The sequence below is a fragment of the Wasmannia auropunctata genome, unplaced genomic scaffold (genome assembly GCF_000956235.1).
Source record: "Wasmannia auropunctata unplaced genomic scaffold, wasmannia.A_1.0 LD336090.1, whole genome shotgun sequence".
Classification (NCBI taxonomy): Eukaryota; Metazoa; Arthropoda; class Insecta; order Hymenoptera; family Formicidae; genus Wasmannia; species Wasmannia auropunctata.
In genome coordinates, this window is record NW_012026800.1 from 4,306,306 (window position 1) to 4,313,013 (window position 6,708).

A 6,708-nucleotide genomic window follows, 5' to 3' on the forward strand; every position below is an offset into this window, starting at 1 on the left:
TTAATGAACCTGTACAAATGATATTACCATCATATTCAAATGAAAATGATATGCTTGTTTTAAACTATATTTCAAAACTTCACAATAATAATGCAATTCCTCGTTCTGTTATTCAAACTATTATAGAAAATACTTCTGAACTAGTTACAAACCTTCTGATAAATATAAATAATTCCCAGTCACAATCAAAAAATTTCGATATATTAAAAAATAATTACGGTTATACTGAACCATTTAAAAATTTTAATACTGAACATAAACGATTTTGTAGCTTAGAAAAGTTGCATTTTTTAATAAAACCAAAATCGTTTCATATTGGACAAATGTTAGACAATGTGAATACTACAAGCGGTGTGCAAATAAAAATAAAAAACTGCGAAGGTCAAATTATTCCTATGAGAATAGTATTAAAAAAGTTTTTAGAATTGCCGAATGTATTAAATAATATATTGTGTTACGTAGCAAACGAAAACAACTCAAACAATATTTCTAGTATTTTTAATACCACATTGTGGAAATCTCTTACAAGTAAATATGATAAAAATAGAATAACATTGCCACTTTATATTTATTTTGATGATTTTGAAACAGGAAATCCATTAGGCACTCATGCAAGTGTTCACAAATTAGGTGCGATGTACTTTACTATAGGTGGTATACCACTAAAATATTCATCTCAATTAGAAAATATATTCTTATGGGGATTATTTTATTCTTCAGATAGGGTAACTTTTAGAAATAGTAATGTTTTTCATCCTTTTATGAACGAGTTATTGCATTTAGAAACCGAAGGAATCACTATTAATACCGATGACGAACTAAAACAATTTTATTTTATAGCACCATTTCTACTGGGTTATAACTTAGGGATTAATTCTTTAATAGGCTTTCAAGAAAGTTTTTCATCAACACATTTTTGTCGTATATGCTTTTCAGAAAAAAATGAAACAAAAAAAATGATCGATGAACAAGAACATACAATTCGAAATTCATCTAATTATGACATACACTTGAGTAATATGAGTCACGGAATAAAAGAAGAATGTGTGTGGAATGTTCTTCCTTCTTATCATAATACGATAAACGTAACTTGCGATGTAATGCATGATTTGATGGAGGGAATATGTCGGTATGAAATGGCTGAAATTTTGAATTCTTTAATGAACGTTAAACGATATTTTGATTTAAATACTTTAAACAATCGAATAAAATACTTTGATTACTACAATGATGTTGATATTGGTAATTCAATTCCAACAATAAATATTAATCATATTAAAAAAGGAGCGATAATAATGTCCTCTGCAAAAATGCATGCTTTTATCACTTATTTTACATTAATTGTAGGTGATTTAATTGAACCTAGTGAAGAAGTATGGGAATTTTATTTATTGTCATATAATATTATTGTTATATAAATTGTCCATTTAATTTATAAGAAAGAAATAAGTTTATAAGAAATTAACTATCTTAAATATTTAATTTAAAAGCATCATGCAATGTACATAAGACTTTTCAATACTACACTTAAACCTAAACATCATTTTCTTGTTCATTATCCACGATTAATTAAATCTGTTGGACCATTATCACATATATCCTCTATCAGATTTGAAGCCTTTCATAAAATTAGTAAAACAATAGCTAATGTTGTAACGTCTAGGAAGAACATTGTCTACACATTAGCCATCAAACATCAATTGAAATTATCGTATCGTTTAGTATTAAATAAAGGTTTATATGATGTTATTAAGCTTGGCCCTACACTCCGTTATAATACTTATTTGCATTTGAATCTTGAAAATATACCAAATTAGAGTGTTGAAGTTTCTTGGATAAAAATTAATAATATTATTTTTAAATCAAAATTTAGTTATTCAAATAGATCGTGATTCATACGGTGATCCTCTCTTTGGCTTAATAAAACATATTTTGTATAAGAGCGATGACGATATTTTTATAATTTATATGCAGTTACATTGCTATGGCATAAATAAACACTTTGAAGCTTATAACATCAACAAATCAGTTACTAAAGAATATTCAATAATCAATATTAAAGAATTGTATACGTTGTCTACGATTATTCATAAAGGTGGTGATGGTAATCAATACATAAGTAACATGAACCAAGATTGATTTAATATCAATTAGAATATAAATTAATATAAATAAGCACTTAGATATAAGTATGAATGTATATGTACAATTGTAAATTAAAAAGTAAAATAGATTAAAAAATATAAATGTTTTATTAATATATATATAGATTTTTTAACATGTATTTTTTATTATCTACTTTATTAAATTAAAATTATATTAAAAAATTTAATATATAATAAAAATTTATCAAAATAGGGAAAGTTAGGTAAAACAAAGTTTTTATTAATCAAAATAGAGAAAGTTAGTTAAAACAAATCAAATTTCAAATCGGACGTATAATATCATATTTAACAAATAAACTATCATTATAATTTATTATATTTTTGATATCATTTTACAAATAAACGTAATATTAAACTATTATTTTAATATATTTGTTTAATATATTGTTTAATATATAATTTGCTTAAAATACATTATTACGTTTGTAACGATGCGCCCCGGGAAATCGCATCGTCCCGGCGACAAACAGCCGATACCGCCCAAACGAACAGCAGTCGGGCGACGAAACGGCGCGAACGCGCCCCATTATAATTCGTTAAACGCCGCTAGACGATTTAAACGTTGCACGTTTAAACATTAGTACAGGAGACATAGCGCAGACGCGCTGCGCTATACGTCTCCCCCACCACCGCGCCAAAACCGGCAACCCGGGGGGTATAAAAAGCCGAGGCAAAGAGCACCCGGGACCTGCACCTGTCGTCTACGAGCCATCCGAACGCTCCGGCTACGAGACAAAACCTGCTTCCTAGAAATAGTCGAGAAGTCACGAATCTTGGCTTCGGTCTAGCTGTTCTGGACGACTACTTCGAAATCCTCTCGCCATCCTCTTGGCTCTCGCTCTAGGGTAACGAGTCTTTGCCCACGCCACGGGTTTGCCCACGGCCACGCCATCGTGGCGAGCGATCCGGCCAACCCATCCTATTCGAATCGGCAGTACCTCGGGCCCCGTATTCGGAGCCGAAAGCCCAGTGTCTTGGGCGCCTATTCGAATCCCGACCAACACCTTCTCGGGGAAACTTAACACCTCCGAAACTCCCGTCCGCTAGACGCGAAGGGATTCCGCCCGTGACGCGAGAGTCTTCCGGGAAAACGCTCGACAGCCACCACATGGCATTCGTCGCCGTAACCCGCGCCTAGAGCGTGCCGCCGCGCTTCTGCGTCACACGCCAGCCGCGACCACCGCCGCCCGCGTTACACGTTGCGACACACCGCTCACCATTAGCGTCACCCGTGGCGCGACTCACCGCGGACCTGTACATATACGCTTGTAAATAGTTATGGTTGTAAATAGTTAGAGTTAAGAGAATAAATCCGTATTGTATTCGTTCGAGAAATACACGTCTCGTTATTTCCGGAACCCCCCTTCCCTCGCCTGAAACACTTTCGACTCCTGGACACGCCGGCGAGCTGATCCGCGACTCGAAAGGAAGGTTGTTTTACGTTTATATTTTAATCAAGATTTTTATTATTTTTATATTGCCGATTAATTAATAGAACTTTCGATCTATTTTTAATCATTTTGCAAGATACAATAAAAACAGATTTTTATAGTTTTTATTGTATCCTGCAGCAGGATTAAAAATGGATTGAAGATTTTACAAATAAATCGATGACAAATTTTTAACAAGAATAGATGTAATAACTTTTAATATATGTATGTATATGTATATGAAAATGATCATAAATTAGTTGTTATCGTAACAATATTTAGTAATTAATAATCAAAAGATAATCTATCAAAGCATTGAAATAGTGGAGAAGAATTAATATATTAAATATTAATATACCTGCATTTACATGAACATTATCATGTATTCGTGAATACCTTAAAGATTTAATAGATAATATTCGAGAAGTACAGGTAAAAGTATTTAAAGTTGGACAAATATTGGTATATTAACTATTAATATATCTAAATTTACACCAAAATCGTCACATTTTTGTTATTACTATAACCATTGCTATAGCTAATAATTAAGAGATTTCTATAAGAATACTGAATTTCTGAACAAAAAAAGATATGTTAACTATTAATAAAGCAAGCTTTAATATTAATACTCGTGTATTTATGAAAGATTTACGTACTTTTGTAATAAAATCACACTGTGATATATAATAATATTATTTTTTTACCGACATATTTAATAATATTTTATGGTTTTCAATATACCACGTATTACGTACAAAGAAATATTTATTAGGACCGGATACAAAAATTTTTTACATTTATAGCAAAGCAGCTATATTAACTATTAATATAGACTTTTCTCGGTGCATATAAATCATTAAAATATCGTTTATATTGGACTTTTGTTCTAATTTCATCAGAGAGTGGTCCATTAAAATGCACAGTTTTAACTGAAAATTCATGTTCTTGCAAATACCGTTTACATGTTGACTCGTAATCTACTACTAGATCTTCTTCATATCTTCGTGCTAACTGCTGAAGGGGTTTTTTATTTTTTCTTAGCTGTCTCTTTATAGTTGACATATAATTTTCGAAACGAAATGCACTAAACATGTCTAACGGACCAAATTTCTTAACATCCGCACATATATGCAACATATTATGTATGTTATAAGTAACATATTCTTTGCCATAGATAAGAGAAAACGATGTAACAAAATGCTCTAATAAACTCTGCGCATAATTTATATATTGCGTAATCAAAGTACGGTTGACAAGAATCGTAATAGCTACGTGTAGCGTAAGAAAATGAATGTACATATTACGTGGTAAATGATCTTTTAATACAATTGGCCCAGTATACAGCAAAAATTGTCTGTATTCAGTTGCTTTCCATTGTAGAGCATGTTTGAGACCTCGTAGTTTTCGAACAAAATCATTCGGACATCTTTTTTGCAATGATTCTAATATTTCCGACATTTGCACAATATAAGTACTTCTTCGGCAGAATCGAGTCTGTGTTCGACAAGTTAATATAAAGATAGTTGATAAAGATAGTCTATAAAGTCAGTGATAAGACAGTTATAAAAAACAGTTATGGAAAATCAATTTCTCGTTACCTGGTTAACCAACTCTTTAAGTATTACATGTGTTGGTGATGATTATTTCCGTGTACGATGCAATCTCGGATGCCGTCCACGAATCTTACCGGATTCAATCATACCGATATTCATCATACATGATAGGAATATGATCAGAATATTGATGAGACATTTGTATCAGTATCATGCGCCAGGTGAATGGACTTCATTTGATGAAATGGCTGTAGAAGTGGCTTTACAACAACGAATTCAGCTTGTTGACAGGTAATATATTACACCCACAATTTAATTCGGTTTCGTAAATTGTTCGTATAGAGTTATTTGGTCAAGTTATCGAGTAATAAATTGATAAACATAATAGGAAATTCAAAAATAATTGATTAAAATGTAAAAAATCTTTTTTTTATATTATATTAATGTTATTTATTTTTTTTTAATTATAGATCTTCACCAGAGCCTGATCTGCCCATAAATGAACCCATAAATGAACAAGATGAGGAGTAAAAGAGAGAAACCGAAGAGGTCACGGACGACTTGCAAGGAATAGCTTTGCCGATTTTTGCAAGGAATATCTTCGCGGACTTCATCCCCAGGCATCATCAAAGGAGCCGGTGTTCTCCGCTTCCACGTTTGAAGATGGCCTGTACTACGTGCAAACACGTGCAAGCGCGGGTTATATCGACGCGCTGCGACAAAACTATTATTTATAAAAGCTTTGCAGAAGTTGCTCCGTGTCTTCGTAAAATGTATGAAAATGTGTTGATAAATAACATGTTATATTTATGTGTGTTATGTTTATGTTCTGCTTTATTGATTTGAAAATATAAAAAAAATAAAGTTTCTTCAAGTAGATTTTACTGCATATTTATGTGTAAATTTATTATAAATCATCTTCTCTTTCTCTCTATCTCTAATTCTCTATCTTTATCTCTCTATCTCTAACTCCATCGTATAATTCGTAACAGCTGTTATTTATCCGAGTAATACATGATCGGCGTGAATTCGAAGATAGCGGGTGACGATGTTACTGACGAAGCTATGGAGACTGAGATCATGGTGGAAGGTAAATATTAAAATTATCATAAATTAATTAATAAATCATAAATCAATTTTATTTTATTCATTTTGTGGTTAATATATTATATAATATATAATATATTATATTATATTATATATTATATATATTAAATTATACATATATATATATATATATATATATAATTATATATATTATTATTTATCAAAGTCATTATTTATTCACTCTTACACAATCGTCGCTATACGTATCTTTTAAATATTCAATATATTTAAACAAATTAATTACGTATATTACTTTTCCAGCATGCTTGCTTACACATTATTACATTGCTTGCACATCATTATACTGAATTACTTCCTTTAAAAACAAAACAGATTATGCTTCTCTTTATTGGATAGTTACTTTAATTTTTTAGCTAGATTTAATTTGCATTTTTGAAGCAATTATTATATTTTTCGTTTTCTCACAAAATGTCCATATATTATTTATATAAT